Source organism: Macaca mulatta, chromosome 2, assembly GCF_049350105.2.
Source record: "Macaca mulatta isolate MMU2019108-1 chromosome 2, T2T-MMU8v2.0, whole genome shotgun sequence".
NCBI classification, from domain to species: Eukaryota; Metazoa; Chordata; class Mammalia; order Primates; family Cercopithecidae; genus Macaca; species Macaca mulatta.
This window is the reverse complement of record NC_133407.1, coordinates 99,027,276-99,048,758: the sequence shown is the minus strand read 5'-3', so window position 1 is coordinate 99,048,758 and position 21,483 is coordinate 99,027,276. Positions and strand designations below refer to the sequence as shown.

Genomic DNA, 21,483 nt, shown 5'->3' with positions numbered 1-21,483 from the left:
CAGATATGAGTTTCAAAACCACTCTCCAAGACATCCTCCTCAATCATACTGTTTATAAATTGAAGTAGGTGAGGACTTACAAAGGTCATGTATTCCACCGTGGGATATCTACTTTGAAAGGGGTGGTCTGTCCCTCAATTTCACTTCATAGCTTGGGCACTCATTCCCAACTTCCATTTTAACATTCTGCCATATAACATTTCTTCAACTAATCCTAAAACTTTGCAATAAAGATATTTTCATCTCCATTTGATAAGGAAACTTCCTGAGCCTGAGGCTAGGAAGTTAGGAGTTCGAATTACTTTCCCAAGGCCACCAGGTTGGTGAGCACCAGTGCTAGGATTCCAGCCCAGGCCTGTCTGACTCCAAATTCTGTGTTGAATCCATAATAATACAAAATAAATGTTGCAGGTTGGGTTCTCTAGAAGCAGATGCTGAGACAGAGTACGGAGTTCATGGTGTTTATTAGGAGTCAAAATATGTAAAGGGAGGGGGCAGGAAACAAGATTGGGAAGACAGAGAAGTCAAACTGCAATGCAGGCTGGGCACAGTGGCTCATGCCTGTAAGCCCAAGACAGGCAGATTGCTTGAGCCCAGGAGTTCAACACCAGCTTGGGCAACATGGTGAAACCCCATCACTAGTAGTCTCAGCTACTCCGGAGGCTGAGGTGGGAGGATCACCCGAGCCCAGGAAGTTGAGCCTGCAGTGAGCTGAGATCACACCACTGCACTCCAGATGGGAGTGAGACCCTGTTTCAACAAAACAAAACAAAAAAATTGTGATGCAGGCCTGACAAGGCCTTGTCCTGCTTGGCAGGGTGTTCTGGAGCAAGAAGAGCTATCTCCACATGTGCTGAAATGCCAGGGCCTCACTCAGTCTCTGATGTGGGCTGCCCCCAGAAGGGCATGACTTTCGCCAAGGTGGCTTTCTGCAGCTGAACCTGCAGAAGGAACTGGCAGCTGGAGGCAACAAATCCTGCATTGGTGGGGGCTCTGGGTGACTCATCTCTATGCCTGAAGCACCGTGAAGACTTGAGACTTCTTCTGGACGTGACTCTATTGCCTTCCCAGTGAGAGGTAGCACCAGTTCTGAGGTAGGGCAGAGGGCAGAGGGCAAAGGCCAGAAGGCAGAGGGCAGGATATTGTGGGGGCTATGTCTGTAACAGTCATCAGCTGGGAGAGGGTGAGTGGAGAGGTCCGTTCTGAGGAGCCTGTGGTGGGCTCTGTGAGGGCGTTGTGGTGCCTGAGAAGTGGGCAACCTCTGTGGAAGGGAAAGGGGAAGCAAGATGCAGGGGCAGGTGTGGGCAGGGCCGAGAAGAGTCTGTCTTTGAAAGAAGAAGCCGCCTCAGGACCCCAAGCTGAGAGAGGAGCCTCCAGCACTTGGCTGTGGTAACCCTCTACGAGAGTGGCCTCTTTTTCATTAAGCCTTCTTTTAGCTGACATGTGAAGAGTGAGCAAATGCTGGCTGGATGAGGAATTGGGAAAGAGCATTTGAGGCATGTGGTACAGTACCGCAAAGGCTCTGAGATGCAGAAGAACTTCACCAGGTCTTAGAATGAGGCTATAGTTATCAGATCAGAGCAAGTATAGGAGAAAAGGCCAAGAGGTACACAGTAGGCCAAATCACACAGAGGCTCATAGGCTGTGGGGAATTTTGCATTTCACTCCAAGAGCAAGGAAAGCCATTGCTCTGCTGATCGGAAGCAGGGGAGAGCCCTGGAAGAAAAGTCCAGGAGTGTACAAACAACATACGGACTTAGGCTTCTTTCAGCAAAGGACATGTTTGTTTTTTCTCAATTCTGAAAGGTGAGTAGGAGTTAGACAGATGGGGGTAGAGGAGGCATGTGAGAATGTTCTAGGCCAGGGGTTGGCAAGGTTTTTCTATAATGGGCCAGATAGCAAATATTTTCATTCTGTGGACCATATGATCTCTGTGGCTGTTATAGTACCAAAGCAACTATAGATAATGTAGAAGTGAATGGGCATGGCTGGATTCCAATAAAACTTAACCTACAGAAGCAAATGGCAGGCAGTATTGGCAGAATTGCCCTGTGGGCCATAGTTTGCCAGCTGCTGTTTTAGGCCAGGGGGACAGTAGGTACAAAGGCCCCTCAGGTGGGAAGGAATGAGGTATATTTAGGGAACTGATTCATGGTCAGTCTGGCTGGATTTATTAAGCAAGGGGGTTAGCAGCTCAGAAGAAGTATGGAGTTAAGGGCAGGTGCCAGATGATTTTATAATCTTGTAGCCCATGTTAAAGGTTTTGTATTTTACCTTAATGGGAAGTCATTGAGTAATTTAAACACTTTCAATTTAGCTATAAACATATACAGAAAACTGCACATATGGTAAGTGCATAGTTTACTGAATTTCTACAAACTGAATATCCATATAAACAGCATCCAGACCAAGAAATGAAACATTATCCATCCAGACCAAGAAACGAAACAGTATCAGAAGCCAAGAAGGACTCAGCTTGTACCCCCTGCCAGTCCACACCCCTCCAGTAAGCACTATTTTGACTTTCCACAACATATATTTGTTTGCCTGTTTTTCCATTTTAGGTATATGGAATTATCTGTTATCTGGCTTTCTTTCACTCAAAGTAATGTCTATGAAATTTGTCTATAGTAGTTGTAGATTGTCCATTCTCATGATACGAATACACAATTGGGTTGTGAATGAGCATTTGGGATGTTTTCAGTTGTGGGCTGTTATGAATTGTGCTGCTCTGAACATTTATGAACATGTCTTGATAAATATGCATTTCTGTTGGATGAATATGCTTAATGGTATAATTGCAGGGTCACAGGATGGTTGTATATGAAGCTTTAGCAGATATTATAGAATCATTTTCCAAAATGATGATACCATTTCACATTCTCACTAACAAGGTATGAGAGTTCTAATCTCTTCTCACACTCACCTACACTTGATATTTTGCATTGAAAATTTTTTAGCTATTCTGTTTGTTTTGCAGAGATATATCACTGTGGTTTTAATTTTCATTTTCCTAATAAGTGAACAGGGGAGCATCTTTTCAAAATTTTATTGGCCATTGTAGACTTTTCCAAGAGCGTAAAACGATCATATTTGCATTCTGAGTAATCCTCTCTGGCTTTTGGTGTGGAATATCTATCTGTGGATGCAGCAGGAATCCAAACAGGGATTTGAAGTTAGGAGATTGCGGCAGTGGTCAAGGCCAAATGTAATGATAGCTTGGACTAGGGCAGAGGTAGTTGAGTTGGAAAGATGTAGATGAATTTGAAGCCCGTTTTAGAGGTAAAATTGACAGGACCTGGTGGTGGATTAGATGCAGACTGAGAGAGAGGAAGGTATAAAAATTGTAGCTGTAAAATTTCTGGTTAACACACCATTTCTTTCTATTCTGAGTTTTAGGTTTGAGATCATTTCATATATTTTCTTTAGGATTTTTTGGTTACTTTCAAAAGACTGGAGAAGAAAATTTTAATTGGAAAAAAGAAACACATTTAATATGATAATTGAATATGACCTTTTTATTATTCATTTTTATTTGACATTTCTTTCTTATTCTCTCAAGTTTCTGAATTCTTGTTCCATATGACTCACAAATGAAATAATCACAAGAACCTAGATAAATATTGTATTGGTTGTGAGAGAATTCCCAGAAGCACAGGGCCCTTTAGAGACTGCTGGTCTGGCTGGTGAGGTAAAGAGTTTCGAGACATTTTTTATGACCTGCTCTTTCTGTGGCTTATTTCCATGCAGCTTCTGGGAAGGATGCAAATCCTATGGAAATCAAAAGAGTCACCCAGGATCTTAACTAGACCCATGCTCAGAAAGCCCCCCCCAAAGCTAGCAGGGGCTGAAATGGATTTCAGCCCCTCTAAGGCCTCTGAAAGATCTCTTGAGGCCTTAGGAGCAACCAGGGAGAGGAGAGCTACAGCCTAATTCCCAGCCAATGCTCAAGAAGTTTATGGCCATGAGTGGCCATCAATTTCTTTAACAATTTTTATTATTTTAAATAAGCCAAAAATTACTGTTTCCCATTTTAATGGCATAAAGCAAGTTCTTAACCAGGGCAGAAAGCCCTATTTCTGGCTTTCAACAAGGGAAGTAGGAACCTAAGCGATCTTGAGCCTTCATCTCTAGATCAGCATGGCGGGCATCAACTGTAATTCTGGTGCTCTTGTCCACAGAGTCCATATTGGGATGGAGACCGTGGCACAGCAGCCATATCTATGAATTCCTTCCTGAGTTCATTTTTTGAAGGGAGCTCCTTGTTACCCTGGCCTACTTCAGCACCTCTCACTCACATTAGCCAGCTTCCTCTGGGTGGTGTAGGCTGAGCAGAAAGCAGGTATCTTGGGAGTCTCATTAGTTGGTCCCAAGAAAGTCCCTGAGTCATGTTGAATGTTCCATAATTTAGGTCTCACAAGAGTCATTGGTGTCTATTAACAGAGCAGCATCAATTTTATGTCTCTGGAACACATTTTTTTCCATTGAGCTGATTTCCTGTGGGCCATTCTCATGATGCACTGACTCTGTCTCTAACACACTTAAAGAAGAAAAATTTCATTGAGAATTGGGAAGTTTACAATAAACTCCCACACTTACACTCTTGGGATTTTATTGGAATTTCCTGTCTGATCCAGATGTTTTCCTCTAACAATTTCTCAGATGCAAAGATAACCAAATTTCATCTGATGACATTTGCTTGGAATTTAACCAGTATTGTTCAGCTGAGGGCTGAAGGTTTGTCTCTTGAAACCTCAAATTCCCACTCAACTTCTCATAGCCATTGTGACTGATTTAGCTGAATAATCTTGGGTAAGTCACTGAACCACTTGGAGTGTCTGATTTTTTTTTAAACATGTAAAATGGTGATAATAACATCTCTGCTTTACATGTTTGTTTTGAGGATGAAATGAGCTAAGATCTGGGAACTTGCTCTGTGAAGGACTCCTCAAATAAGAATCATGACTGAGGCTGGCTTTACCTTCAGATCATTACCAACTGGACTGTTAAATTTGGTGAATTATGTGAGAACTCTTAAGTCTTAAATTAAATTTATTCCTCCTACGTTTTGCATTCCAGTGTCATTTTTTTTAGGTTCCAGGCATTGCATTTAGAACTTTCCTTTAAGTCAGTAAGCTAGGTGTGAACTTTAACCTGATTCACTTATTTTTCTCTGCATTTAGATTGGAAATTCTACTACTGCTAGGTAAAGAGTAAACTTACAAATAATATCTCTGATTTCTTGTGAACAGTTTCCTTAAGTCTAGGCTCACAGTAAAATAAGAAAGAAACAAGTAAGTAGTATTTCCATATACAGCAACAACAACAAAAAGATATATACTTTGATTTAAAAAACAAGGATTACATACTCACATACTCAAAGCAAAAAACATCTAAACAGTGAGATCCAAAGATGTGTTATTTCCATGTCTATGGGAACCAATTACTGAGACAGATTAAGTATATGCATTGTTTATAATGTTTACATTCTCTTTGGCAATTATTCTTTGGGGTCTACATTTTGGATGACTATCTAGCCTTGGCTTTGTATTGAAATTGTTTCAATGTTTTCTATCAATCTTTTTATTACGAGTCTTCCATTCACGTCCTGTTGTTGGATTTATCACCATGTAGCTTCACCAAGAAGGGCTCATAGATACTATTAATATATTTCTTGAGATCCTGCATGTTTGAAAATGAAAATCTCATTGCCTATATGCGTAAATATCATTTGGACTGAACATTGTCAAGTAGTCATGTCTTCTTTCTCTGAAGACTTTGGAAGTTTTGTTCCACTTTCTCAAGCTTTGAATGTTGCAGCGGGAAAGTGTTATCTGATTTGCTTCCCTTTATTAAGAGTCATTTAATTTTCTTTCATATGTCCATTCTTTCTTTACATTTCAGGGCCAGTAACTTTACCAAGATATGGCTCAGTATAAGTCTTTCTGAACTTTTTCAATCTAAAGATTTGAGGTTTTTAAAAAATAGGAACGTTTTCTTCCATTATATCTCTGGATATTATTGCTTCATTTGCTCAGTTCACTTCAGAGATGTAAATTATTTTCATGATGGATTTCTTATGCATGGCTTTTATTATTTATAGTTTTTCTAGTACTCTTTAACATTTTTTGGTTTAACTTTCTTTCTCAAGTCTGTCAGAATTCTACATGCTTAACTATGTTTCCATTAATGTCTGTTCGTGGTTTTGCTCCTTCTAATATGGATTTTCCTTTTATAAAAAATTTAGTTTCCACTTTCACATATCTCCTGAGTTTTGCCAGCTTCTTTTTTACATCTTTCTATTATATCATCATGTCTTCCCTGAGTATTTGCTTTAGAAAAACCATATATTCTTCAATTTGGTTGATGTGATGGACAATCACTTGTTCAAAATTTCCCTGTAATTCATGGTGAGCTTCTGATGCCTATTCTTCATCTGCTGCTGCTTCTTTTTCTCCTATATTACCTAAGCTAGATCCTAAAGTGGTTTGCTTCTCATTATTGCTCATCTGTGAACGTAGACTGTTCTTTTCTGGTTTCTACCTGCTAAAGAAGAGCAAGGCTAAGAGATTTGAGAAGTGAACTAAAACTGTCTGTACCTTAGATTGAAGATACTGGCTTAGAACATTTTTTTCACAAACCTTACCATGCCCTAAGGAAATACTTCCACCAGGGCTGAGCAGTGGGCCTACTTGGCTCATTTAGAAACTTATGTATAGAGATTTAGCATTTGCCTTCAATTTTAGCTGTTGAATATCAGCACTTGCAGAGCTAATTTTTACCCTGTCACACTGACCCCAAAGATCCTACAAAGGTAATTGTCTGTGAGCCTTCTTGTCAGCTCCCTTCCTCCCTAAACACTCCATGAAGAGTATAGCACAGGGATGTTCCCGGCCCCCTCTGCTCTAAGCAAGGGCATAATGGTTTAGTTTTCAGGCCATTTCCCTGTTTTCTGCTATGGGTCTGCAAAGACACAAGTCATTTTCCAGTATCTCCCCTCTATTTGGTTCAGCTTTCATTGCATTTGGCAGCTGATCTTTCTAGATTGAGGATTTTGATATTTATTGTTTCCTAGTTTCACCAAAGGCAGAGCTATTTTACTGACTTTTTTTTTTTTTTTTTTTTGGCTTCAGAAGAGAGAGTGGGATAGAAAAGGCTTAATTTTGCCAAATTTAACTGAAAGTCAAAAATACATATTTATTTCTTTCTAAAGAGACCCAGTTTTGCATACAAATTCTTTATGGCAAAGAGAATGGTAAAGTGACATCTAAACCACTAACCCACTGCTGTGTGCCCTATACATATTGATAAATACTCACCTCTAGCAGTGTGGAACATTACGATGTCTTAATGTGTTTACAAAAAGATCCTCCTTCTAAGAAGATGAACTAGAAGAAGACACTGAGCAGATGCAGCCCAAGAGCTTACAGGTGGGTTAGCTCATTAAACATTTATGTGCGGGAAATAATAATTGTCTTTGGTTGGATATGGCCCTGACTTAGAGCTCATGGTTTAGCAAGGAGTATGCTGGCTGGATATCATCTTCCTTTTGCTTCTCTAAGAACACCAATGGATCTCAAACAAGACAATTAAAAAGAAATTCATGCCTAGATGCATCATAGTGAAACTACTGAACATTGAAGAAAAATAGATCTTATAGTCAGATAAAGAAAGCAAATTATCTTAAAATAATGGCAGTTAGTATGACTACTGACTTTTTAGTAGCAACAGTGCAGCCAGAAGACACAAGACAGACATACTAATATCTTTGTATTCATTATGCTGAGGGAGAAAAACTATCAACCTAAAATTTTACCTAGTGAAACTACTATTCAAGAATGAGATAAAATATGACACTTCTGAAAAACAAAAGCAGATGACTTTGTTACTAAAAGACATTTGTTGAAGGAAATCCTAAAGGATGTACTTCAGAAAGAAGGTAAAAAAAATAAATAAATAAAAAAGAAAGAAGGTCTGTAACCCCAACAATGGTAAACCAAGATACTAGTCTGTCTATCTATCTATCTATCTATCTATCTGTCTGTCTGTCTATCTATCTATGTATCTATCTATCTATGTATCTATCTATCTATCTATCTATCTATCTATCTATCTATCTATCTATCATATATCTATTTATCTATCTAGATGTGACCGTGTAAAATAACAATATTGACTAAATCATAGGGACAATAGACTATAACTAAAATACTGGAAAACAATGTAGGCCAAAAGCGGGTGATCAGAGTTAAAGCAGTCTAAATTATTTGTATTAATCAGGAGAAAGGTAAAGTATTGATTAAATTTAGGCTGTCAAAAATGTATGCATATTCAAGTTATAAGGATAACTTGAAAATCCTAAAGTACAAACTTTAACTGTAAGCATAGAGCACATAACTCACAAACAAGTACAGAGAAAACGGAATAAGAAAAAGAAAAAAAGAAGACATCAATCCAAACAGGGCAAGAGAGGAGGGAAAAAAAACTTAAACAGGACAAGTAGAAAACAGGTAATGAGAAAGTGGAAATAGATTTAAATATAAGAAGAAACACAGTATATTTTATAGTTTAAAAGATTTTCAGATCAAATACAAATCTCAAAACCTGGTTGTCCGATATTTATAATGAACTTTGAAACATAGGAACATAGAGAAATTTAAAGTCAAGGATAGTAAAAAGCAAATATTGACCAAAAGAAAGCTGTAATAGGTGTGTTAATATCAGGCAAAAATACACTTTAAATTAAAACTACTATTACAGATAAAAGGAGTCACTATACAATGGCAAAATGTATAATTCACTAGGAAAACAATCCTTTAAAACTTGTATGCAGCTATGTCTAGCACGGTGGCTCACGCCTGTAGTCCCAGCACTTTGGGAGGCCGAGGTGGGTGGATCACGAGGTCAGGAGATTGAGACCAGCCTGGCCAACATAGTGAAACTCCGTCTCTACTAAAAATACAAAAAATTAGCTGGGTATGGTGGTGGGCACCTATAATTCCAGCTACTTGGGAAGCTGAGGCAGGAGAATCGCTTGAGCTTGGGAGACAGAGGTTGCAGTGAGCCGAGATCATGCCCCTGTACTCCAGCCAGGGTGACAGTGCAAGACTCCATCTCAAAAACAAACAACCAAACGAACAAAAAACTTGTATGCAGCTAATAACATATCAGAATATATAAAGTAAAAATGGACAGATCAATAAGGAAAAGTAGGCAAATCCACTATTAGAGTGAGATATTAAAAATATAACTCTCAATAATAAATGGATTATTGTGCTGCAGAAATTAAACAGAAACTAAAAGGACACTATGAATTACTTTATGTCAATAAAATTTTAAATTTAGATGAACGGGAGAATTCTTGGAGACACATAGCTTGTGAAAATCAACTCTAGAAGAACCAGAGAATCTGAATAGTTTTTTGTTTGCTTGTTTGTTTGTTTGAGACAAAGTCTCCCTCTGTTGCCCAGGCTGGAGTGCGGTGGTGTGATCTCGCATTGATCTGCAACCTATACCTTCAGAGTTCAAGTGATTCTCCTGCCTCAGCCCCCTAAGTAGCTGGGATTACAGCCATGCACCACCACGCCCAGCTAACTTTTGTATTTTTAGTAGAGATGGGGTTTTGCCAGGTAGGTCAGGCTGGTCTCGAACTCCTGACCTCAAGTGATCTGCCCTCCTTAGCCTTCCAAAGTGCTTGGGCTGAGTAGTCTTATAGTGACATGATAAATTGAATCAGGTGTTCGAAATCTTCCCACCAAGAAAATACTAGGCCCAGATGGCTTTACAGGTAAGTTTTATAAAACATAGAAAGAATAACTAATTTAAATCTTAAATTTACTGTGCCAAACAATATAAGAAAATGTAGTAATTTTGTTTATTTTAAGAGGCAGGATATCATAAATTTGATATAAAAATCTCAACATATTAAAAACAATTTAAAAGGAGAGGATGAGTAAGGTAAATTATAGACCACTCTTACTCATAAATAGAAATTCAAACATCCTAAAGAAAATATTATCAAACCAAATTCAGCAATGCATGAAAACCACAATACATTATAATCCAGTTTGGTTACTCTAAGAATATAAGATTGTTTTAATTCCAGAAAACCAATTACATGCATTGACATATGGTTAATTATTACCATATCAAGGGATGAAAACCATATGATTGTTCTGGCAGATACAGAAAAAGATTTACTAAAAGTCAACATAAATTTATTATGCAAAGTTCTTAGCAAACTAAGAATAGACAGGAATTTATTTAACCTCAGTAAATGTCATCAATTAAAACTACACCAAATATCATGCTTAAAAATGTAATGTGGAAAGCATTCCTTTCAGGTTAGACATGAGTAAAGTAACCTTATAATTTATCCAAACCAGGGCACTTTAGTTTTTAATAAAACTATAGACTTGGTTTAGATTTAGCCAGTCTTTCTACCAATGTCCTTCTGTTTCAGGATTCAATTCATAACCTTATGCTACATTACTTGTCATGTCTGCTTGGTTTTCCCCTTCAATCTGTAATAGTTCCTCGGGCTTTCTTTGTCTTTCATGACTTTGACACTTTTGAAGAGCACTGGCAGTTGCCTTGTAGAATATCTCTCAAACTGGGTTTCTCTGGTGCTTTCTCATGGTTAAAGAGAGACCATGGGTTTCAGGAAGAAAATCACAGAGGTAATTGCAATGTGGTTTGCAGTTCCTCTCTCTTCAAGAAGTGAAGTCTGTATCTTCTACCTTAAATCTGAGCTAGAATTGAGACTTGCTTTGGACAATGGAATGTGATGGAAAGGATGTTGTGTGAATTCAGAGCCTAGATCTCAAAAGGTCTTACATACTGCTGCTTATTTTCTTGGGATACTGCCCAGCTACCATGTGTACAGGCTTGGGCTCCCCTGTTAAATGACTAGAGACTGCATGGAGCAGAGGCATGTCTGCCAGCCAAGGCTATCTTAGACCAGACAACCCCCAGCCAACCTATCAGCCGACTGCAGGTGCATGAGTGAACAGTCAAGACAAGAAGAGTTGCCTATCTGAGCCCCGCCTAAATCATTAACACCAACTCATTATCTAAGTAAGTGGTTTTGGTTTTAAGTCACTAAGTTCTGGGGTTATTACACAGCAAAAATGAATACACTTGCATTCCAGCCTGCAACTGTATGGTGTAGTAAATGAACATAGACTTTGGTGTCAAACAGACCTACCTTTGTTATTAGCTGCGTGCTTTGGGGGACTCACTTCATCTGATTCATTTTTGAAGTGGGCATAACAATTTCCACACAAAGATCAGAGTAACTAAGACAACTCTAATAAAGCTAGCAACACAGAGCTTAGCACATTATAGATGCTGTATAGAGGTTCTGTCTAAGAACCAAGGTGATACCTTCTTAAAATTCAAGGTGTAGGAGGTACTATTCTTCTGGGAACCAAGTCTTCTGTCACTGATTGTGTGTCATTTGCTTTCATTTGTCAGAGAAAATATTCTTTAAACTATATCTTGACTATTTTCATTACCAGCAATTTCACTTTGCACTCTTCAACTTCTGTTTTCCTAAAGACGCAGATAAATTGTGTCTATCTCTGCAAGACGTTTGACTGATGATAACCTTGTTGTTCTGCACTAGAGATCTCTAGAGATCTGGGACACAAAGTTCTGTATGCACAAAGGCATAAAGTAAATCCTACCCATTCTTTAAAACAAAAGTTATCATCTTGCCAAATGCTGTGGAATTACATAATTATCAGTTTTGCTTGCTAGATAATTGTGCTTCTTAAATGCTTTCCTGAAAATAGCCCTTTAAAATCTGCATTTGCTACCTTCTCTGACTTAAGTATAATTCGAGGGGGATTTGTCTACATTTTCTTATTGCTAAAATACTGTAAAAAACAACATTACTAAAAGTGAACCAGAAAAAAGTTAGGACTTTTTTTTTTCTTCCTTATTCTCTTCTCTGACACAGAAGAGGCTGTTTCATTTCCCTGGGTCTCATGTTCTCCACCCACTCTCAGTGTAAGTGGGATGGTCTAAATTTCATGCAAGACTTGCAGAATTCTTGAAATTTCAAACTAGGAAGATTCTATGCAAGTGTAAAAGACAAAGACAAGGACTCATACAAAAGACAATGGATATTAAGACGGAGCCATGACTGCCTTGCTCGCAGATTGCAAAAAGAGCTGTGCTTCAGTTGTTTTTCTTTTTAACATGCTTATTCAGGAATTTATTGTTTTTCAATTTAAACCACTCATGGGGATTTGGACCAAGCAATTTACCAACTTTAGGTTAAATAACCACAATTTTTAAATATTACAAAGCATGATATTAAAATCAAGACTGATAATAAATAAAATAGATCAGCACCAAGAGGGAAAGGAGTATACTTTTTTTGTTTTTTGTTTTCTAAGCTATCTATATCTGTCAGCTTGAGCAACAGATCAGGCTGTCTGACTAGCCGTTTTCTTCCTACTCCTTTTAGGCACTCAGGACACAGCTCCAGGATCTAGCTCCGCTAGTTGGTTTGGATATTGGAATTGCACTATCACATAGAAGTTATGGAGCAATTTCTTGCTGAAGACCACATTCACGCAAAGTCTGTTAGGTCGACAGTTACATTGCACTCAGAGTTCAGAAGGGTTAATGTTTGATTTTGGAAGAGAATACCACTTGCTTCCCTTATTCTGTACTTGATTAATTTGGCCTGGGAAAGAATTTCTTCACAGTCTGGTACAATGTTTGAATGTGACTTTTAAATGTGCCCATTAATATGATATTGACTTCTTTTTGTGATGGAGAAAATAAAGTGTTAAAAAATTCTACTCAGTGATAGATTCATTTGTACCACAGCTCAACCTCCTTATGAAATTCTGATAACTTATATTTGATATTTACAACTGTGATATTTTAGCCCTGAAGTTAAAAGCTTAGCCTCTCTAAGATACTGAATATATCACTGACACTTGCCACTTGGAATCATAAAAGAAGTCTTTTCTTATGGCAAGGAAACACCATTTTTATAAGCTCGTCTTTGTCTCCATAGTTTATGTAAACATACTTCTAACTGTAATCATACTTGAATGTGGGGAAACCAGAGCTGTTCTTGTTGACCATTTCTTCTTGGAGCAACTGAGAAGGCAGATACCTGCTGTGATTTGATCCAGGATTTTCACTGTCTCCTTTGATATCATACTACGGCCAAGAGGTCATGTTTTTGACCACTGACTGTTCTCTGTCACTAAAGCTGTATATGGGTTGGCCTGCAGGAGCAGATTCTTAACTGTATAGGAACATTCTTTTTTACTTCTTGTGTGGCTGATGTTCCATCAGCCCTGACCTTAACACTTGTTTTCCAGTTTACAACGCAACACCCCAATCTTTTCTTGTGGAGCCCAAACGCATTCAGCACTTCTCCCTTATACATGTGACATACATGTCAAGTGTAGGATTATATTTTGCAATACTTGGTTCAAATCTAAGATGAAGTCACTTCTATCACACACACTTATAATACAGATTGCTCTTTCCTGTTGTATTCTGCTGATTTTATGTGGCTTTCCATATTGTCATTGGAAGTCATAGGGGACTTTTGTCAATAGCATTTTCTGCTTTCTTTCCAGGCGTGACTCTTTCATAATGGTTGTGACTGGTTTTATGGGATATTTTCTTCTGTTTTTGCTGTGAGAAGTGTAACTTGGAGTGATGCACCCATTGCTTTAGTCTTTTTTTGTCCATTAATTATTAATTTATCAGTTTTATGCTGGAACAATGCTTTATTCTGGGGGTTGGGGAAGTCACTGGATTATCTATAACTATGGCTGTGTCAATGTGCGTAGTTTGAAACATGACAAAAAGTATAGGTGATTTCCTGCCAGTTTTGGACACAGTTTCAAGATAGACAGCTCCTGAGGATCAGGGTTAGTAGATTGCTGATCCAGGGATTGTCAGATTTTATATCTTATCTGTTGAACTTCCAATTGGCTTAAAAAAAATAAACAAAAACAAAAATCTTATAACTATGTGAAATCACACATTAGTTCTAGCATTATTCACTTGTTCTGGCACAGACAGATTAACATTTACTACTTCTACTGGAATCTTCTTCACTATGTACATTTAAAACATTATTTAGAGTTGCAACGTTTATAATACTATTTTCTTTACTACTTTTAGGTTTCTAGAAAAGACTTCATGTGACTGTGAAAATTTAGTAGAAATAATAATATAATCATCCCTTAAATGAACAGAACTCTGTTGGAAATTTGAGATGCTCTGTCAAGATGGTAAATTTCCAATTTTTAAAACTTAGGCAAAAAAGATTACCCAAGATTATATTAAAAAGTCATAACATCCAAGTTAGAGGCTATAGCATAGTGACTGAGTGTGACTAATCACAATCTGTGGGTTCCGTGCCAATGTGACTCCGGAATTATGTCTCGTATGGTGGCTAACAGAATTTAAAAACATAATAAAGTTAAAAACTAAATTGGCTTGAGAAATTGCCTTAAATTTTATGAGCCAGGTGACTTCTCTGATATCATATCAACATTCTATATATCACGCATGTACTTTAAGTTTATAGTCTAATTAATCAACACTACATCTTTTAGAAAAATAAAATCATAGAATAATCTTTCATAAAGATACTGTTATTCTTAATTTTTTTTTTTTTTTGAGACAGAGTCTTGGTCTGTCATCAGGCTGGATTGCAGTGGCACGATCTTGGCTCACTGCAACCTCTGCCTCCTGGGTTCAAGTGATCCTCCTGCCTCAGCCTCCTGAGTAGCTGGGATTACAGGCGCACACCACCAAGGCCATATTTTTAGTAGAGACGGGGTTTCACCATGTTAGCCAGAATGGTCTCTATCTCTTGACCTTGTGATCCGCCCGCCTCGGCCTCCCAAAGTTCTGGGATTACAGGCATGAGCCACCGTGCCCAACCTATTCTTAATTTTTTAATTATATTGTGGGTAAGGGTTTCTGGGGTGGGGGTCACATCAATCTTATTTAAAATCTATCTGACTGGGCATGGTGGCCCATGCCTGTAATCCCAGCACTTTGGGAGGCCGAGGCAGGCAGATTGCTTGAGCCTAAGAATTCCAAGACCAGCCTGGGCAGCGTGATGGAACCCTATATCTACAAAAAATACAAAAATTAGCTATGTGCGGTGTTGTGCACCTGTACTACCAGCTACTTGGGAGGCTGAAGTGGAAGGATTGCTTGAGCCCAGAAGGTCAAGGTTGCAGTGAGCTATCAGCCTGGGTGACAGAGTGAGACCCTGTCTCAAAAAAAATTGATCTTACCCTACTGTCAGTCACTGTTCATTATTTGTAATGATCTTTGTGTCCTTGGTGCCTGGCATAGCATCTAGAACATAAAAGATCCTCCTGAAGCCCTCAATAATTATTTATTTGATGAATAAATAAATAACTGATCAGGCAGCGAGGTGTGGTAGAAGGAGCAAAGGCATTCCAGTAACTAAGGAGCACTGTATTCCAATAAAACCTTATTTCTTAAAATTGTCAGTGAGCCAGATTTGGCTGCAAGGGTCATATAGTTTACAGACCCCTGCCCTAGAGCAGCAAGTCCTTAAGCTAAATTTAAGAACTAGGAAAGCTCTGTTCACTTTCTCTCTGCTATTGAGAACACCACCCATATCTGAGGTGACTTCCAGTCCTTTGACATTAAGATGAACAGAAAGAATTTGTCCAAGGCCAACTGAATCATAGATAAATTTATTTTGAATTTTTATATAAGATAATTTCAGCCCATAAGATAAACATTTCTTCATAGCACTTGCAGTTTCAGTGTGTCCCATATATGGGCATGAACCATACCATATATATTTTGAAAATGGGCATGTACATATGCATGACTCTAACTTTGTATGCACATATGTCTTATTCTTATTGTTTACTTATTATCTCTTCTTTGTTTTGTGTTTTGTTTTAGAGACAGCCTCTGTTGCCCAGGCAGGATCACAGCTCACTGTAGCCTCAAACTCCTCAAGTGATCCTCCTGCCTTGGCCTTTCAAAGCACTAGGATTTCAGGTGACAACTACCATACCTGCCCCTCTTCTTTTTTTTTTTTTTTTTTGAAGGCAGGCTTGGTAATTTAATAGAGATCACATATATTGTTATACTATGCTCTAGCTTTTTCATGTTTCAGTCCAGTTCAGTTTTCTAACTAGTATGTCTAAGTATAGGAAGTGTTTTGAGAAATGCTTATGCAGTTTTTAAAGTGTTATAGTATCCTATGATACTTAAAATCTTGCCTTGAATTTATTACTGTACTTAAGGACTTCAGAATATTTCAGGCTTTCCTCTTATTACTATTCTGCATTTGAAAATTGATCAGTAGTTTTGCAAAGGATTTTGTTTTTATTGCTATAATACAGAAACAATTATCTGCCTCTTGCTTTTGCAGCATGGAGTGCCATATTTGTGGGCATCAGGAGGGTCCAGATGGCAACTTTACCAGACACTGGAGATAAACTGATTTGTTTAAAAGCAGGAGCTTGCATCCAGGAAAAGTGGTAACATTTTTAGATATATTCCATAAACCACATCTACACACAGGCTGACACACAGTTATCTGAAAAAAGTAAGAAGAGATATTACATGCATCAGTAATATCCACAGGAAACCTCACATTTTATCTCAGGTGGGAGATTCGACTTTTTCCTTTCGCAATGTTTCACTAGAGTAAACTCAGGTCAAACATGAAGAATCTGCCAAACCAGACTGAGGCATTTTGGCTGACTTCAAGTAGGTAAGAATCACAGCTGGAGAGAATGTACCACTGTCTGGGTCAGTTGTCAGCATTGGGGAGAGATCAGATTGGCCATGATGTAGACATTTTAAGCACATTGGCCCACCCTATTTTCCCATCCTTCCGCTGGTGGTGGTGGGGCGGGGGGGACAGAATCGTTAATGGTGAACATCATGAGCTTGAATCATGGCTTGGCAGTTTACTTACTAAGAGGAAGGAATGTTTGAGAGAGGGTTGCCCAGTGGCAGAGTATGGAGCAGTGTATGGAGGAGATAGTGGCCAAGATCAAGCTGGAGCCCAGAGTATCTGTGGGAAAATGGTAGGAGATGAAGGTTGAGTGGTAGATAGGACTCGAGGTTGAAAAGCCTTGAAGATCCTACTAAGGGGTCTAGTTTTTAACTCTCAGGAGACATAAGACCACTGGAGGATTTTTAAACAGGGAAATTATGTAATTATATAGATCAGTATGGAGAAAGAGTTCCCTGACTCTAGTAGGGCTGATAATCTGGAAGAAAGGATGCAGAAGATGCAGCAGTATAAGATAGGAGATGCTTGGGGTGGTCTAGAGGGATGCAATGGGAGTTTCAATAAGGCAATGGGGGGAGGTAGGAAGAAAGAGGAGAGAACAAAGGATTTGGTGACTGAATGTGGGGTTGACAGTAATTCCTGGATTTGTGGCTTGGAAAACTAAGTTATATAAGACTGAGAATCCAGTAGGAGGGACAGATAAGGGGGGAAAGATGATGAGTTTTGTTTCGGCTGTGTTGTAAGGGGTACCTATGAGATACCTATTGGAACTTTCTAGTAGGCAGCTGAATTGGATTTGGGAGAGATGAGATGAGATCCCTCTGAATTTACAGCTGAGGGATTAGATAAGATCGCCCAGGTTGAGTGTAGCAAAGTCAAGAATAAAACTGAGAGGTAACATTTAAGGACTGAATGAAGGAAGACCCATAAAGCAGGAAAAATGCCTGCCTTGAGAAAAAGGGGTATAATCAAAAGTGACTGGTCCTATAAAGATCAGGACAGGAGAGAGTTTCAGGACTGGTCACTGCTGCAGTGAGATGAAATAAAATAAGATTGAATTGCATTTACTGAGTTTGGCAGATGAGCGGTGTTTAGCAATCCAGTTAAAGCAGCAATGTGGAGAGATAGGGAAATTAGTCACATTGTAGCTGGTCTGAGGAGCTCAACAGAGGTGAGGGAGTATAGATGGGGAATATAAAGTAATCTCTCAAGAAGTTTACCTGGGGAGGGAAGAAAAGAGATGGTGACATCTTGGGGTGGGGAGACACATAAAAATATTCTATCAACATGATGACAAGACTGAAGAAACACATTGCAAATCTGTTAGAATATCAATTTATAGAAAACTCAGAATTTTTCTCTTTTCTTGAAATCTTTCAATCTGGAGTCATCCTGGGTGATGTCATGAGGTAGGGAAATTTTTCTTAGAGGCTCCATCATGCCTGTTGTCTAGCTCTGTCCTCCAACCACTCCTACAAACAATGGTATCCTACTCAGGCTTGAATTCCTGGAAATGTTTTCTTTCTTTCCTCAACAAAGCTTACCGGGTGTCCTGGATATGCCAGTCAATTTGCCTGCCATATGTAACTTCCCCTCCTGGCTTAAAATGTCCCATGCACAGCTTCAGAATGACTGTCATTCAATGCTTCTTCCTCTATCTTCTTTCCCACGGAGCCACGATTGTTTGGACCAGGGATGAACACCCATCCCAAAGCAGCCAATCCAGTGCTGGCCAATGATTTAAGTGGCCTGGTTAGAGTGAATAGGCTGGGCCAACTACATTCTCTCCTTGGAGAAACTGGATTCTGAAACAGCTGTTGTGGGAGACATTTGAGAGTAAGGTCCTGAAGTGGTCACCAGTCAGCTCTTGGATGTATTTGACATTTCTTCAGATATCCTTAAAATGCCCTGTGCTCCTTGCCACTTAAAATAAGCTGCTTGAGTTTTGCTCATCTGCAACCAAAATAGTCCTGACACCTTGGCTAGACCATAATGACTATTGTTCCATTCTTTTTAGCTATGCTAAATGAGTTCCTAGTTAAGTGGCTTACTGTAAGCATGATGATTCTTTTCTGTCTTCTATTTAACATTTAAATGTTGATACTGCGTGTGTTCAATGTTTCTCTTAATATGAAAAAAAGTGTTTTCTTTTTTTAAGTGAATCCATACAAATCATCATTTGACAGGTAATAACAAGGGATGACTCCTACTATAGCAACTCGAACATATAGTGATTTATTCTCTCTTAAAAAGGAAGTGCAAATTGAATGCTTTGGGGTGGTGTGGTAGCTTCATGATGTCAAGGGACTATGGGTTATTCTATGTTTCTGCTCTGTGATCCTTAGGGCTTGACTTCCACTTTTAAGGCCACCATATGACCTAAGCAAGATGCTGGGGCTCCAATCATCATCAATTATCATGTTAGCTAACTTTTGCTGCAATAATCTTGAGTAACAAACCAGCCCAAAACTCAGTAACTTACAACAATTGGCATTTTTTTTTGGTCTCCTTCCTACAGGTCTGCTTCAGGCTGCAGGTTGGCTGAACTTAGCTATCCGTTGAAGTTTAGGTCTGCGTCATATTTCTCCACATTTATCTTGGATCAGCAGCTATCTAGGCTATTGGCAGAAGCCCATCTGGGCAAACCAAACCATGGAAAAACTTTTCAACCCCCGTTCACATTATGTTCAATAACGTCCCATTGGCCAAAGTAAGAAAGATGGCCACTTAGCTAGGAGTGGTGGCATGCACCTGTAGTCCCAGCTACTCAGGAGGCTGAGGCAGAAGAATCGCTTGAACCTGGGAGGTGGAGGTTGCAGTGAGCCGAGATCATACCATGTGGACTCCAGGCTGGGCAACAAGAGCGAAACTAAGTCTGAAATAAATAAATAAGTAAATAAATAAGGCCTCACTTGCAGCTGCCGACCTGCCTCGCGGTGCTGCGGGCACACCTTGCTGCCACCCCACAGAAATGCTTTGGTTCCCCACAGTCTTTAGATGAGACCAGTGTCCAGGGTATTGGCTTGTCATCTCACTCGGGCTTATGACGAAGATGTAAAATTCAGTGCAGATGCCCGAGCCTTAATGCTTCAAGGTATAGACCTTTTAGCCAATGCTGTAGCCATTACAATGGGGCCAAAGGGAAGAACAGTGATTATTAAGCAGAGCTGGGGAAGTCCCAGAGTATAAAAAGATGGTGTGACTGTTTCTAAGTCAATTGACTTAAAGAATAAACATAAAAATATTGGGGCTAAACTTGCACAAGATGTTGCCAAAAACACAAATGAAGAGGCTGGGGATGGCACTACCACTGCTGCTGTACTGGCATGCTCTATTGTCAAGGAAGGCTTTGAGAAGATTAGCAAAGGTGTTAATCCAGTGGAAATCAGGAGAGGTGTGATGTTAGCTGTTGATACTGTAATTGCTGAACTTAAAAAGTAGTCTAAACCTGTGACCATCCCTGAAGAAATTGCACAGGCTGCTGCAATTTCTGCAAGTGGAGACAAAGAAATTGGCCATTTCATCTCTGATGCAGTGAAAAAGATGGGAAGAAAGGGTGTCATCACAGTAAAGGATGGGAAAACACCGAATGATGAATTAGAAATTATTGAAAGTTTCAAGTTTGATCAAAGCTATATTTCTCCATACTTTATTAATACATCAAAAGGTCAGAAATGTGAATTCCAGGAGGCATATGTTCTGTTGAGTGAAAAGAAAATTTCTAGTGTCCAGTCCATTGTACCTGCTCTTAAAACTGCCAATGCTCACCATAAACCTTTGGTCATAATCACTGAAGATGTTGGTGGAGAAGCTCTAAGTACACTTGTCTTGAACAGCCTAAAGATTGGTTTTCAGGTTGTGGCAGTCAAGGCTCCGGGGTTTGGTGACAAAGAACCAGCTCAAAGATATAGCTATTGCTACTGTTGGTGCAGTGTTTGGAGAAGAGGGGTTGATCCTAAATCTTGACGATGTTCATCCTCATGATTTAGGAAAATTTGGAGAGGTCATTGTGACCAAAGATGATGCCATACTCTTAAAAGGAAAAGGTGACAAGGCTCAAATTGAAAAACGTATTCAAGAAATCATTGAGCAGTTAGATGTCACAACTAGTGAATATGAAAAGGAAAAACTGAACGACTGGCAATATTTTCAGATGGAGTAGCTATGCTAAATGTTGGTGGGACAAGTGATGTTGAAGCGAATGAAAAGAAAGACAGAGTTACAGATGCCCTTAATGCTGTAAGAGCTGCTGTTGAAGAAGACATTGTTTTGGGAGGGGGTTGTATCCATCCTGGTTTGGAGCATTCCAGCCTCGGACTCATTGACTCCAGCTCATGAAGATAAAAAAATTTGTATATAAACAATTAAAATAACACTCAAAATTCCAGCAATGACCATTGCTAAGAATGCAGGTGTTGAAGGATCTCTGATAGTTGAGAAAATTATGCAACGTTCCTCAGAAGTTGGTTGTGATGCTATGGTCAGAGATTTTGTGAATATGGTGGGAAAAGGAATTATTGACCCAACAAAGGCTGTGAGAACTGCTTTACTGGATGCTGCTGGTGTAGCCTCTGTTAACTACAGCAGAAGTTGTAGTCACAGAAATCCCTAAAGAAGAGAAGGACCCTGGAATGAGTGCAATGGGTGGAATGGGATGTAGTATGGGAGGCGGCATGTTGTAACTCCTAGAA

General features: G+C 39.1%; 1 pseudogene; it reads left to right on the top strand.

The window, feature by feature from the left end:
- The first annotated feature begins 19,551 nt into the window (after nt 1–19,551).
- Nucleotides 19,552–21,483, top strand: LOC699422 (60 kDa heat shock protein, mitochondrial pseudogene; annotated as a pseudogene).